Here is a 16,316-nt window from a genome sequence, read left to right as displayed (position 1 = left end):
TTCTTTAATCCCACTGTGAGAGGATGAATTTGCGGTGTTCAACATTGTGTGTAAATCATTAGTGCACAGCAGGGGATGCTTTTCTTATAGGCCTGTAGTGTCGGTGCTGATCTATCACTTTGCTACAAGGGTCTCTGGTGGTGGGTGGATGTTAATGGACATAAAACATTGATTATGTGACCTAAAAGCTATATAAATGATATCTTAAAGTGGCGTTAGTTAATAAGCACGAAAATAAACACATCAGTTCTCATGGTATAAGGTGTTTTGGACTGTAACAAATTCTTATTTAATACTAAATGTGTTTGGTGGAATGCATCATCCTAATGAGACTTTTTGGGAAGAAAGAAACAGGAAAGTTTGATTAAATTACAAATGATACAACCAGTGAAATAGCCATGTTTTATTTTTTAAACAAATAATTCCATATAAAATTGTCAGTAACTGACATCAGTCTCTCAAGTCTGACTTAAAACCTCCTCATATCCATCTTCCGAAAGAAAAAAGGGCCATCCCTTAAGTCCTGCCATCATCAGAATGCCGTACTTAACTGGTGTTAGTAAACAAACAAAAAAAGGACAGCAAGAATCGACTCCACTGAAAAGAAAACACGCACACAGGACACTCGGAAAACAAAACTGTTTAGTTAATTGGTTAAAGTGCTAATAATGAGAACAAGCATGGGTTTAACGCCACAAGCGTGCGGGTCCGCTGGTTCAGCGTCTGAGCTCTGTAAGATTGTAGCGCACCATAGGCAGCCACATAATGACAACGTTCTGCTCACTAGACAGCACTAGAATAGATAAGTTACGGATACATAACAGGAGGTATTTAGTTATAATAAACCCCAAAATAAAACAAGGAGTGCTGGAGGTAAGATGACCAGTGCATTCAAAGGAAGACAGATAAGGCTGGTATGGATAGAGAAACAGGGAAGCACGTCACAAAAGGAAGACCTTTCCGCTTTGAAAGTCACCTAACACAAATAAAAAAGATCGAAAATGGTCATCGAAACAAAATGGCTACATAAAAGCTGAAGCTTAACATTGTTTTTAAAAAAAGTGCTTTGATATTTTTAATGCGTGAAACCCCAAAAAAAAGAGCCTATGTTTGGATTTTTTATTCCCCCCATAACATTCACACATTGGAAATGTCATAATTAGACAAAGTGGTGTCTTACAAGTAAACTCTAACAAGGGCTCAGACAGCTATTACTTTTGAATTGCGCTTCTCACACTCACACTAACACAATCGTTCCTGGATTAGCTTATAGAAATGGGTGATGGTTGGGTGTCTTGAGGCCTCTCAATTGAGGGGGAAACAGCAGCTTTTTTATGAACCAGACGGGCAACTCCGCATCGGTTGCCTGTTGGCCAGTGCTGCGCCATGGACTAGGCACGCGTTTTATGCCAAAATCAGTAATGCTTCTATCTCTAGCCACTGCTGAACAAAAAATAAAAACAATATATATAAAAAAAAATAAAAACACTAGAAGATAGTCATGTTAGTGCAGTCTTTCTGCACTGGTGTTGGAGTTGCTATTTGTGTGTGTGTGTTTTTTTTTTTGTGTTTTTGTTTTAAATCTCATCTCACAAAAAGAAGATATGATTATACGGCATCTTATCGCAGATGCATTTGAAATACTAAAGGAGGTCTGGCCTCCAGAAGCTCGCAGTCTCAGCTTGTCCCTCTTAAACACTAGAGGGATTTTGCTCAGATGCCCCACTCCCCCCAGTGGCCGGTTTAGACACTGCAGGCCAAGCAGCCCCACACAGTGATTCAGCAAGTAGGTTCAGTTGACCGTTGTTTTTTTTTTCCCTTCTTTTAACAAAACAACCTTGTCATCGCCCTCCGCCGCCGCCCGTTCTTCTTCCTTCGGTTTCTTTTTTCCATTTTTTGTCATTTTTACGTTTTTTTAAGTGTCCAACGTCAACAACAGTAAGTAAAAAAATTATCAAAAGGTAGACAAGAACAACACTTCATGTCATGTAGCGAGTGATAGCTCTCAGAGCATAGAGCAGTTCTGCCTGCATGCGCGCTTGCTCCATAAGAAGCAAATAACGTGGACCTGAAAGACAAAATAAAAGAATCATTATTAACTTGAACAGAGATGATTGAACCTGTTGTCAGTTCATTTTTTTTTGGTCAGAAGTGCTTTCTTACTTTCTCAGAGTGCTTGAACTGCCTCCAGAAGCTGTCGTAACAGCCTCTTGGGGATCTTCTCTGGAGTACGCACCATAGTTTTGATGTAGACTTTAAACCGCGGTCTAGCAGTTGGTTTAATTTCCTCCATAATCATAATCATCGTACCTATCAGACAGAGAAAGCAATATGATTTAAATAAATAACATTACAAATAAAATAACAACTAATATCTAAATAATATCTGAACAAAATTTAAATAAAAAAGTGGAGGAGAAACATACCGAATCCCGAACATGCAGTGGATGGAGTTCCAGATGGCTCGACGAAGCATGGAAGTGTCCACACCCTGGTGTGTTGCCCATTGTGTTGTACGTCAGATTGTATGCGATCTGGAACTTTTCATCAAGAAGCTGTCCAAAATCCGGGCCGATACAGACGATTTCACAAGGGAAAAGCCATGATCTTCCCAACTATAGTCCTGTCAAAGGTGAGAAATATCATATTTTTGTTATTTTAGTCCTCCATTTTTTATTTTTTTTTTTGACTACCAAGATAACATGCAAGACAATGCGACTTTCTTCTCACCTGCACTCTGAGGGTGGGCACATGTTCTCCTCTTCTGTAAAAGTCCTTGTAGCCATAACTAGGGTCTTCGAAGCGTGCCGTGTGAAACATCTCTGGATGGTACACACTCCTCGTCCTCTGTTGATCAAACATGTGTTTGATACAAGTCATCCTGGAATTGTAGTTTGAAACAAACCTAAAAAAAAAAATTAATCCTCTTACCTGAGGTGACCACCAGCATGCTCTCGGTCTTCTCCCTCTCAAAAACGAGTGGCCATTTCCTCCTACTGGCTTTCCTCTTCGTCATGACATTCCTGGAGCTGTTTCATCTTCTCCATCAGCACTTCCACTTCACCAGACAACTCAGACACCTAAACACACGCATACAGGAAATCTAGGTCATCACAAGTTTATGTATGCTCTATGTAGTCAGGAATTTTCAACCTTGCACTCCATGCATTCCACAGATCTCTTTTCAGGACGACTGGATGGAAGATGAGCAAAATATAAAAAAATCTTCTTTGAATACATTTCACTTTGTCTCACCTGCTGGTTCCCAAACATATCCTCCAGGGCACCATTGCCATTGGCAATGTCACAAGCGCAGTAACCGTCTGAGCCGGGAGGGTGGCCTGAACGTATGTCCTCCATCACTGTGTGGATGTCAGGGTTGATGCCGCAACCAAACGTAAAGGAGGCCCGAGATTGATAGAGTGTGAGTAACACCACAACATGGATCAGCTCGGCCAGCGACCAGCTGTGCTCCTACTGCCTTCAGTAGACGCTGTAACAAAAAAGAAAAAAAAAAAAATTATATATAAGGTTCAATCAAATGTAATAGTGTCCACAACAAAGAAAAGGAAAAAGATTTGAAAGATCTAATTCTTAGAAATGTACTTTTGGTATTGGGTTGGTTTCAGGTGGTTTTAAAAACATTTTCAAGAAAAGTTTCAGTTTAAGACTCCTGCCGTACCATCAAGTAAAAAAGCAATAGCATATTTTCCATACACAGGGAATACATGCGAGTACACACAACTTATTATTGTTTTAAGGCAAAACTTTTCCTTTACAAATATTATGAAGAATACAGTCGCAATCCCCAGTTTTAGGGGGAATTTCAACAACATTATAAAAATTTGACAAATATTTTTAAATATTTAAATATTAAGCTGTGAAGCATTTTTCCCCTCAAAGGAATATTACACAAAACTATTAAATACACTTTCTTTCAAGAATTTCAATCTTTAATTAGACCTTTTTAAAAAAAAACATATTATTATGATTAGTTCTACCTGACATTTTTCAGACATTTTAGGAACTCCAAATAATATCCAAAAAATATTTATGCAGAAATGAACATGCTTTTAATTTATGGAATTTAATCAACATGATTTTAATAAATTAACAGACTTTTAATTCAATATATGGTTATCAGATAATAGGATCATTCAAATCACTGTATGTACTGTATGTTAAATAAATGATCAGATTTGCCACAAAAAAAAGTGCTATGTAAAAGGCACATATTAGTATAACTCCATTAAAATTAATATCTACTGAAACAAGACTGACCTAATACCTAATAGTTGTCTCTAACAGCATTATAAAACATTCTTTGCGCTTTTAGAGTTTGCGTAACAGCTGTAGGTGAGTATCCACATAGTGTACTGTGAAGTTGAAGGTCATACCTCAATGGTTCTTTGGTGAGCAACCAGGGGCGATGGGCCAGGATCTTATTGAGCTCCCCAAGAGCCTGCAGCTTCTGTGGGGCTTCTTCCAGACCATTCAGCCACTTGGGATCACCTCCGACCTGCAGGAAGTCATTCACGTGCAGGTTGACCAGATACGTGCACTGATGCCTGGCAGCAGCCTGTTAAAGACAAATGTGCATTTAGAAAAAAAAAATCTATCCAATGTGATTTTTGAGTTGCATACAAAAATACAGTCTGCAATCTCACATTATCCCTATGTAATGTCTGCAGTGCAGAGACAATGGGACGTCCATCTGAAGCAGGTAATGTTGTGTCTTAAGAAAGTTCTCTCAGATACTGAGGATGGAACCCATCACTAAGGAGATTTTGTCAAGGCGACACCGAGCACTGCAAAGGCGTCCCTCAAAAATCGACTGTATTCTTTTATCCAATTTACTGACTTGAAGTATTGGAACAACAGGGGAATAAAGATGATGTAAACCGTGGGAATTCAGTAGTTGTAAAATAGTTTGACTAGAGATGTGATGATAAACGCTTTTAATGCCAAAAAAAAAAGAGAGTGTGGGGGGTGGGTTCAATTAGTTGATATAATGGTTGGAGTGAGATTCATGCCAACTTTAAATCCAGCAGGGTTGATGTTAACACTAACCTCTTTCTCTGGTATGAATCTACTTGGTCCATTTCCCACCGGTCTGGGGATTCGCACTCCAACGTCCTAAAAAGATCAAGACCAATAACATGACTACATGATCGACATACATGTCAAAACCCGAAAGAAGGCACTTGGCACGAAGCTGCGATTATTAAATCGAAGAAATCCTGGCATCAGACTGAGAGCTCTTAAAAACAACATCCTTCCTCAGCTCAAATATCAATGGCTGGTTCTAAAATTTTCTCTGGCATGGGCTAGAAAAGAAATTCTTCATAATGCATAACACAATACATAATGCAATCAGTAGCAACAGTAAGAACTTGAACATCATTCATCTGTTATTGATACCATAGAAGCTGTCAAAGGCACAAAGAGAATGATTCAAAAACAACCTAGATTCACTATGAACAAAAAGGTTGTCTGAGTTAGCAATATACCAGTGACATAATCATGCCAAAATAGCTGACTCAGACAGGAATATGCAAGCAATCCTTTTAAAATACATTATTGAATGCGATTAAACTTGACGCTGTGAGCAATTCAGTCTGTCCCCTTGCAACAACATACATCAGTTTCCACACCAATGGCAATCTTGCATATATGATTTTAGTGCGTTGCTTGAATAAAAAAAAACGCATTTAGACGATGTGACACTGACTTTAATACGGTCAGTCACTGATAAAAGACGAGCGCCTATTGATCCGATGACAGAAGACTGAGAAAATACAAGCAAGCAGTGTTCATGATGCAAGTACAAAGAACTGACTGCACTGCAGCAAACTGACTCATAAACGGACAATATTTAAAATCACTGAAAAAAATTAGACTAACAAAAACAGGTTAACTAAAAAGCACATCTGTCTTTAGATAAACTCGATGTCAAGCTCTTATTCGCTTTCTTACCTTTTTACTAAGTCGCTCGCACTGTGTGCAAATTTTTGAACAAGTCTGTCATGGTGAGAGAGGATTTTTCCATAGTTTCATTAGATGCCGATGCGTGCCTCATATTGCGCTTTTCTACTTCTAAATAAAAAATTAGAGCGACTAGCTTGTATTTGTTTTAGCTCCCGTTGTTCCTTGAGGCATTTGGTTACGCTACCCGCTCATGTCAGCTGTTGAAGCTCCCCGAAACAGAATACCCACTCTTTCCTACCCCTCTTGTGGTAAATAACAGGCTGTAAATATGACTGACGAGCCCAGTAGCCCAATCGGGTTGCGAAAACAACCTACGTTGTCCAATCAACGACAAAGAGGCGGGGTTAAAAGAGACTTGCACCTACAGGCGACTTAAAACGGTAGTTCACGCAAAAAAGAAAATTCTGTCATCATTAACACCATAACGTCGTTGCAAACCCCTTTCATCAGTGAAAAGAACATGTTAGGAAGACCGATAGCCATTTACTGGGATAAAGGATGCAATGAAACTTAATGCATCGTCTCACATTCCGCCTAACATTTTCTTTTATGTTTCACACAAGAAAGTCAGTCTTGGAACAACGTGAATGATTGCAAATGACAGAAATTCATTTTTTTGATGTGAACTAAATATTTAAAACGTTATTGTTGAGCTGATCTCAATGCACTTTTGATAGGGTGCTATTCTTTCAGACGTATGATTGGAAAAGCTTCTAATGTAATGGATGGTTAATACTTAACAGACTTTTAACTGTCTTTCATATAAAACTATTTACATAATCATGATTTTTCTAGTCTATGTAACATTGTTACCTCCTGTCGATCCAACTGCCCGTGTGAAAGGGACAGATTTTTTAAAGTAACCTAAGCAATTGGGAGGGGATGTTTTTTCCTTCAGCAAATGCCGAACTGCAGTAAACAAGCCCCCGCACGTGAATTAGGATGACGGCATGGACGGGCTACAGTGAAAAACAAGCCAAGATCAATTCCTGCCGTCAGCTTTATATGCCCCACAGGGGACAAGTCAAGGCACCTAATAGATAAAGTGACGCTTTTGGCTCAGCGATTGATTCTTTTCTAGGAAAAAGAAAAAAAAAACCTTCTACAGGTGCCTTGGTTTTCAAACGACTAAAATAAGAAAAAGTATTTTATCCAGATGATGCAATGCACTTTAGAATTTTATTCATACAGTTGAGCTTCAATCTTTACCAACATATTGAATGATTAACAACTAAAGCATAATGTCTTATATTTCCCTCTATATGTTGAAATGGCACTATTGTAGAATATATTGTGGAGTAGAAAAGCCCAACAAACATGAATTAAAGTCCTGTGCACGAGCAGAAGGCTGTCAAGCGTGTGGATTTGGCATCGCTTAGGAGATGAAGAGTAGCTATTCAGCATGTTCATTGTGTCTGAAGGGACCGTCCCTACATCGGGGGGCTGAGGGGGTGTAAAACAGACCAGAGCAGGAGTCAGCACTCTCTCTGGTGAGAGGGGGGTGGTTAACCAGGCTCACTGAGCCCTATGGCTCAGCAAACCTACAGAAGAGAATGGTCAGTGTTTGCCTTGCGCCCACCTCCCCCAAGGCACCCTTTCCTCTTTTTTTAAAAGAGCCATAACTATTATCTGAGAACAAACTTCAGGATTTACTGTACCCACACCGTATCATAAACATTGGGCTCAGCTGCTCAGTTGGTTATATCTATGGAAACACACCACAAAAAAGTGGGAAAGACTCCATTCACATGCAGAAAAACAAACCTAAAACAGATTCTAATAATAAAGCTTTCAAAATCATAAGCATAAATCTTGCTTTTAAAAGTCATTTTAAGTAATTGTTCCAGTGTATTAATAAGGTCATTTATGTATCACACAAAAGGAACATGTCCGGACATATGCATCTGATATACTTAAAAGAATATACAATGATCAAATTTCATTTTTGTACCAGTTAAACATGTTAAACAAGGAAATTATCATTAACAGATGGAAGTCTATTTTATTTCCGCATTTTCTTTCACTCACTTTCTGAATTTTTACTAAAACTAAAATATTTTGCCATATATATATATACATACACATATATATATAAACCTCAACACTACAACCTATTCTTCATTAATATAACTCTCACAATTCCAGCTATGAAGATCTCTTTAGTATTTCTTCAAGTGTGTAAATCCATTCATTTAAGACTGTATATATAATATATATATATATATATATATATATATATATATGCTGATTTCTTGGAGCTGTGAGAAAAACAGCCAACATCTGCCAATAACTCTGGCTCTGTTCGTAACTTTCTGCCGGTGAAATTATGTGTGAACACACAGGGTGTGTTTATAGAAGTGCCTCTCAGTGTGAATGTGTGTCTCTGCGCTGTTGTTTTTCTTGTACTGAACGAGCAGCCACGCTAAAACCACAAGCCTTCGGATGTTCAACAAGTGACAGAAAAGTTGCCTGACGCAGCCCTAGTCTGAACCAGTTCCATCCTGACCTATCAGTGAACAGGGGGAAGAAAGAGCGAAAAAAACACAAAAGACAAGCCTAGCAACAGTAGTCAGCCAATCAGAGAGCAGAACAACAGTTTCAGGGTCCAATCTGTTTTTTTCTCCCTCACTCCCCCACCTTAGTTCCTCTGAAAGAAAAAAGTAATCTAACTTTGAAATGAAGATTCGATGACTAGGAGTGATATGTTTTTATGGCCGAATGTATCTGCTGCTCTGCATGCAAAAAAAGTGTTGCAAGCTGACTAATGTCTTTGCAGCCTTGAACTTTAGACCATATGGTGTGACAATATGCACAATGTAAAAAATAATAATAAAAAGAAGGGAAAGATATGATTTCAGTGACCCACAATCCAAATGTATTGTTTTTGCAATTTGTCTGATTCATTCTGACACTGATTAAAGTCTTATTCTGTTTTGTGTTAAACAAAGATCCTTTTAAAGTCAATATTGGAACAGGAAAGAGGAACAGTCAAATAAACACTAATTCTGCAGTAGACTGGGGTATTTCTTTCTCTTAGTTCCCAGCAATGATACAACTTTCGATTTGAGTCATTATCAACTCTTATCGTTAAATTGTGCAAAAGGTGTTTTCATTTAAATGCATGTACCATTGAAGCAGTCGTGACCTGCCCGAACATGTCCCCATTGTTAAATAGATCAATGCAAGTATCCTATGTGTGACCAATAACAACTGCAAAAAGAGAGATAAAATGTCTTAAGAAATAGCATTAAAATCTGTTGCTCTAATAATTCACTGCCATTCTAATTTGCTGGACAAATTATTTAGTCTTACAGCATGGGCTAACTGGGTCAGTTATTTGCATGCAGGGCCCAGAATATATAGTGGTGAGAGAAAAAATTCAATGGGATTATTTAACTTTTGTTTTTCTTACATATTAGTATGCAAATGTGTAGGTTACTGTGTCAACATCAAAAACATCATAAACAAGCTGTCTGACTGTAAAACAGCACCTGTCACAAAAACATAAAACGACACATCATGATCATAATATATTTGCTTTGGTTAATGCAAGAATATTCCACACTGAGGTAAAAGTCTTAGGAAGATGCAGAACTAAAATCGGAACCTAAGTTTTATTTATAAGACTTCGAGTTGAATTATTTGCATTGGTTAAATCAACAAGTGTCAATTCTCATTCTCATAGTTTGACTTAATATTATATTACAGTTCATTGGAAAGTTAACAAAAACTAGCAAGTAGCTCCATTTTATTTACTGGTCTTTTCAGTGTTAATTTGAGCCTTTTTTTCCTGTATCTTTTGAGCTTGTGTCTTTGCCTGGCTGAAGGCCGGTGAACTTGTATTACAGAGAGAGTTCAATGACTGTAGACTGTGCTCAGGCTCAATAGCTCTTTTCATGACACTAAACATATATCCATTCAGCAGTGCTTTCCTCCATTATCAGATCCACCTTTCCTCTCTCTTTCATCCTTATATCCTCTATGTCACTGGTCATTTCTCCCACCCAACTTCCCACGATGTTCCTCTCTCAGTCTAGTACTTGGATCCAGCTTGGGATATTCTGAGAACCGGACTGATTGGAGCAGCTTAGTCTTGCATCTGTCTTCCTGAAAGAGGTGCGGTCTGCTAGGAACACCGATACAAATGTACACTTCACACACACACATACATACACATCCAGACAGTCAGAGGAAATGGCACTCCCAAAGCACAAACTACACAGCATGTTAGCACGCATATGCATTCACTCAGGACTCAACAATAAGGATTGCTTCTACCAGCCAACAGTTCAGATTTTTACTTGCCCTGACAAAATAATTAAATAACACATAAAAAGTAAATGATAGGAGCTATAACCGTGTTCGAAATCAATCAGATGGATATCTTTGGCCATTATATTGTGCCTCACAGTTGAGAAATGATTCTTAAGCATCAAAGCAGCAAACAAAGTAATCTGCAAAAAAAAAAAAAAAAAAAAAAGTATTTTCTGAGAAATAACTTTACTTCTAGTCACTAGTTCTAGGTAATATTTAGTGGATGTTAAAAGTGAGTTCGTCTCAGATTCACACAGTTGTTTTCTCTGAGTAAATCACATGTGTATTGGTGCAGACAGTGTCACAAACAGATACTGAAGTGTCCAAATGTTATTATTATATTATTATAACATATCCATTGTTTTGTCATTTTAAACTTAACAAACCACTTTTTGTGAAATATTATGCATGAAAAGTGTGCTTGTGGTATATTTATTTCCAACAAATGCCATTTAGTATGACATTTCTTTACTTAAAACAATGACATTCAGACATTTTAAAGTCTGGCTTAAGTGTCCAAATACTGTTTTAAGGGCCAGTGTCTCTCTCTATTCTATGTCTCGTTCTCCCTCTCTTGCTGTGTAGCTGCAGATCTGCTTGTTTTGCACGTGAGGAAGCCAAAGTTCCCGTGGATGTTATGTTAATAGGGAGTGTTCACAGCTGTTAAAATACAGTGGGCATAGCACACACACAATCCAATATGTATATTTTTAACATACTGTAAATAAAGGCAAAAAAACTCTTCTTCAGCTCAATACAAAACAGTGCTACAGAATTAATGACTGTCCCTTATCATCTGATGTGAAACATCAGCAGACTTTGCTTTATAGCAGCGATGATCAATACATATGGTTTAGTGGTCATGCTGATAAAGATGTGTGGTTTACAGAAAGGTTCTCTGCATGAGCCCTTGATTGAATTTTCATGTAATTAAGATGTTTAATAAAATAGGTCCACTATATGGCGAGTCATTACCATCCTCTGGAAATAAGTATTGCTTGTACATCCAGCAGTGGTGCCACTGGCTAAACAAAACAACACTTCCTCAATTAGACTAGAGAACACTGTTCCTCAAAACAAAAATAAATAAGTAACAGTCACAGATTTATGACCTTTCTTTTTATCCACAGTTCACAGCTGTTGAGAGCTAGCATGATGATCTTTTGAATGCCTGGCTGATCTGGCAACCTATGACATCTTACATAACCAATCTTGGAACTAAACAATAATGGTGTGTGTGAATTTAATTATTTATCTTTCATAATAAATCATGCATGACAGGGACTCTAAACATGATGTATTCAAACCACTGAGGGCAGGGCAGCGGATATGGGAAATGATAGGATAAACTGGTGACATATGCTAATAAATATCAATTCACCTGCTCTTAAATGAGATTACAACTCTTATGAATACTGTTATGATGTAAATACTTTCCATAAACAGCCTGACCTTCCATTAAACAAGAAAGTTACCTTTATAATCCCAAGAATATTAAATGAAAACAATTTCGAAATAACTTAATGGTCAAGTAAATAACCTTCCTTGTCTTTTACTTCATTCAATACAAAAAAAAAGTATCAATACAACTAGTAAAATAGTTGATGTTTTTTAATAACAATCAATAAAAAGGACTATTTTATCCCAAATATGTGTGCACCATATATGTTTATGCATAAAAAAAACATAAAAGGAATATTGTCATAATTTGCTCACCTTCGTGTCATTCTAAGTGTTTTTTAATTTTTTTTTAGTCTATACAATGGGAGTCAATGGTCACCAAAACTATTTGGTTACCAACATTCTTCAAAATATAATTTTTTGTGTTCAGCAGAAGAAAGTCATACAGGTTTGGAATGACAGTCCATAAGTAACAGTCTATATAGAATGTTCCAAATCAGGTTCCATTTCAGTTAGAATGCTGCCTCAGAATAGAAGGCAGCTGCCCATGTATGTCGGTTTTGGAACAGAGCCATAGATTTAGACTGATATAGATCTGAAATTCTTAAGAACTGTTTGCTTGCAATAGTGAAGAGGAAATGCATTAACAGCCTGACAATATTGCAGCATCATAAGCTCCTATTAAAAAACTCTGGTGAACTGAACGTGTCCTCTTTCTTCATCAATATCAGATGAGACCCAAGAACAACCAGACGCCAAACAAAACCACCTAGGTTTGGGCCTCAGGCCATGCCACAGACAGTATGAAACCACTTAATATTTTATTGTTTATGAAAGACCAGCAGAGACTGTAAGCTTCTTGATTTCACCTCCCCAGCTGTAGAAATGTCCATCCTTAAAAAAAGAAATAATTTACAAGCACTAAAAACTCTGCACATGGCCCTTTATCTCCTTCTCGAGAAGTAATGTAATTAGGATCTGTTTAATGCACTCAGGTGGAAAGCTTTAAATAGATAACACAAATAAACAACATCTCTCTCTCTCTCTCTTCCTCATGATACAGTATATCATGTCACCATTTTAGAGCAAATGACACAGAAAACCTGTGAAATCTTCAGAACACTGCAGTCTGAGCACATTTTCATCAAAATTGTGCACATGCACAAGCATGCATACTAGCCAGGAGTTATAAGTCAGTCACTTACATTTATCAAAATGTCAGGGTAAGCAGGTTCACAGTCTTTGCTTATTATGTGTGTTTGAATTATCCTATATGTTCTATATGTTTTCGAGACTCCACCCTAACATGCTCACCTGTGCAACACTGTGTTTGCTGAGCAGTTAATTAATTATGGACCCAGTGCAAGTCTTTAGTGAATATACGTTTCATACTGCACATTACCATGTTGTGGTGGCCATATATATATATATATATATATATATATATATATAATATATATATATATATATAAAATTTAGACAAAGTACCTTAACATTAAAATAATTATCTCGTAATTAAATAAAAAATAAAACAATAATACATATATCATTAAATCACTAATTAAAATAATTAGTCATTTGAAAAAAAAATATAGATAAACTAGACAACCTCACTAAGAAATAAAATCTGACATCTATATTTAGAAAGAGAAGAAACAACTTTACTAAAAGTCATGTTTGACAGAATGATAGGACGACTTTTTGCTGAGACACACTTAAACACACAGATTCTACAGTCAATGCTTCCGAAAGCACTTCTTCTCTTTTTAAGTACAGCAAAATAAATGTTGTTCTACTGCTATGAGCTTGAAAAGAGAGAAGGAGGTAAGGAAAATTGTTATTTATGAAGATAAAATGAGGAAGTGTGCCAAAAATTCCCCCTAAACACCCACACCACCCCCTCCCGACTCATTCTTTCTTATCCTTCCAAACGAGAGAAGAGGAGAAACAGGTTCTGCAGACTAGCAGCTCGCTGACTGAATAACATGTAGCAAAACTGAGACAGGCAGAGAAAGAGGGGGGAAAGCAGCATGATGAATCATTGACAGACTCATAAACTGAACAACATGTCAGGAAATTACTATAATGATTCAAATTAACTGTAACTGCATTGAACCGGTATGTTGATCATACTGAACAGGACGCAGAGAGAAATGTATTGGGAAGACATGAGCCCAAAAACTCTGAATGCCAGAGAAGTGTAAAGGGGTTCTGTTATGCTTTTTCAATTTTTTCAGCTTTAGTTAGTCTGTAATGTTGCTGTTTAAGCATAAAAAAGATCTGCAAAGTTACAAAGCTCAAAGTCCAATTCAAAAGGAGATATTTTATTTAACAGAAATCACTTTTCAAAAACTTCAACAAACGACTTGTTTGGACTACAACGCATATTTTCCAGGATTTGTGATATCACAAAGATCCACGAATGGGACAAGACTTGGTTGAGCTGCACTAGAGAAGGCAACGAGTGTTATCATTATGTCGGAGACGCACTAGCTTTCCCATAGCAGACAAACTTAGAGTGGTTACAATCATTCGGGTTTAAATCGTGCTCAAATTAATTTGATTTCGACGCAAAATTTACACTGAAGCTCACAGCAGGGGCTATGGTAAGGAGCATGACATTTCCCGACCAGGCGCCGAAAGCTGTCAATCATAACACACACTGGCCCAGATAACCAATCATAACACAGACTGGCCCAGCTAACCAATCATAGCGCATTTTGTATTTCAGAAGGCGGGCCTTCATCTGATACAGGAACTATTACAGCCGTTCAAGCCAGACTGGGGAGAGAGGTGTTGTAATAATGTAAAATATGTGAAAAATAATGTGTTTTTTGAACAACCTAGTATGAGAGCCTGTTCTAGTACACCCCCAAAACAAAATTAAGACCTTGTAAAAGAGCATAATAGGACCCATTTAAACTTGGTTCTGGACATGCTTTGGCAATGAATATAATGAGAACAAATGATGTCCTGCTCCCCTTCATAAATATATTGCCTTCATACACATGGCCGTCTGTTAGGGAGCCCATTTTAGAGGAGCAGTATGGTCAGCAGCAGGAAAGACTAGACTTGTCAAGCAACGGCCAAATTAAACTATATACAAACACAGCACCCTCTACAGAAGATAGAATCTGTGAGGAAGCAAATCTAACTGTAATAAACTGCCATGGAAGCAAAACAAGTAGCAGCAGTGGAAAATACACATTCAAACTAGCCTGGCTCATGAATTCAAGTGTGAAAAGCAAAGATGAAAAACTCATCAATCATCAGGGTTTAGGAAGAAAAAAAAAAGAAAAAACAAATTTAACAGAACAGATATATTGTGGATTTGTACCAGCATTTTGTGTACGTATACATACATACATATATACACACACACACATACATACATACATATATATATTATACACATATATATATATATATATATATATATATATTACATATATATATATATATATATATATATATATATATATATATATATATATATATATATATATATATATATATATATATATATATATATTACAAGGGCCACAGCCTCTCTTCACAATGAGCAACGACCATGGTCAAAGAACACACAGACACACAGACACACACTCACACACACACACACACACAATATCACACTCACACACACACACACAGACACAAACCCCACACGCGTATTTAATGATCCACTAGCACAATGCTTTAAGCAAATGCGGCCACTCTAAGTTTGGACAACCAAGACAGCAAACACCTGTGAATACATGACTTGTCCAACAGCTAACACCCCAAAGACTCATGGGTACTTCAAATTAAAGGCAAAATTCTAAATCAAGCATTCTGACCAAAAACATGCAGCAGCAATTCCAGTGAGAGGAAGAAAACTTAAAAAAAGAAAACTAGGTGAAAGGTCATCTAAAGAGAACGACTGAAGAGAGGTTGGGAAAGAAAGAGGGGAAAAAACAACTTAAGGAAAAACTTATTTCCTGCTGATAACCTAAATCTTTAAGAGTGTGAAAGCTTGGATTAGTTTGGAAAAGTTGGGCTTGTCTGGTACTCTTTTTCTGTAATAGGGCAACAACGTATAATATTATTTACCTGAAAATGAACGCAACAATGCATAGAGGTTATAAAAGAACATTTTATTTTTCTTATGCAATGCTTACTAATGTGCACACACACATGGGTGTGAGAGTATGAATGGATGCACTGTCTGTAAAGGTTTCCTGCTGAAAAACATGTTTTGTACCAGATGAAAAAAAAAAAAAACATGAGGTCTGTAGCGTGTGTGGACAGAGAGAGAGAGAACAAATCTTTATTTTAAGGCGAGGCAGAATATATTTTTGCCACCTTCTTTTACTTATCTATTAATTTTCACCTTCTTCCTCTCACCCTGACCCTACAGAGGTTCTGCACACTTGAGGTGTGATCTTGTTCTCTTGTTCTGTCAATGGGACAATAGTTGGAATGTGACATGCAGAAGGCATTAGGCAATGTATACTCACAGTATTGTTCAATCATCCTGTGTTGCTTAAAGGGATACTCCATCCCAAAATAAAAATGTTGTCATTAATCACTTACCCCCATGTCGTTTCAAAACCTGTAAAAGCTCAGTTCGT

The 16,316-nt window shown here is 37.2% G+C and overlaps 1 pseudogene; it reads right to left on the bottom strand.

The window, feature by feature from the left end:
- Window positions 1-1,545: 1,545 nt before the first annotated feature.
- Window positions 1,546-16,316, bottom strand: part of LOC109071459 — a 41,589-nt pseudogene continuing 26,818 nt past the window's right edge.

Source organism: Cyprinus carpio, chromosome B20, assembly GCF_018340385.1.
Source record: "Cyprinus carpio isolate SPL01 chromosome B20, ASM1834038v1, whole genome shotgun sequence".
Classification (NCBI taxonomy): Eukaryota; Metazoa; Chordata; class Actinopteri; order Cypriniformes; family Cyprinidae; genus Cyprinus; species Cyprinus carpio.
This window is presented reverse-complemented; position numbering and strand designations above follow the sequence as displayed.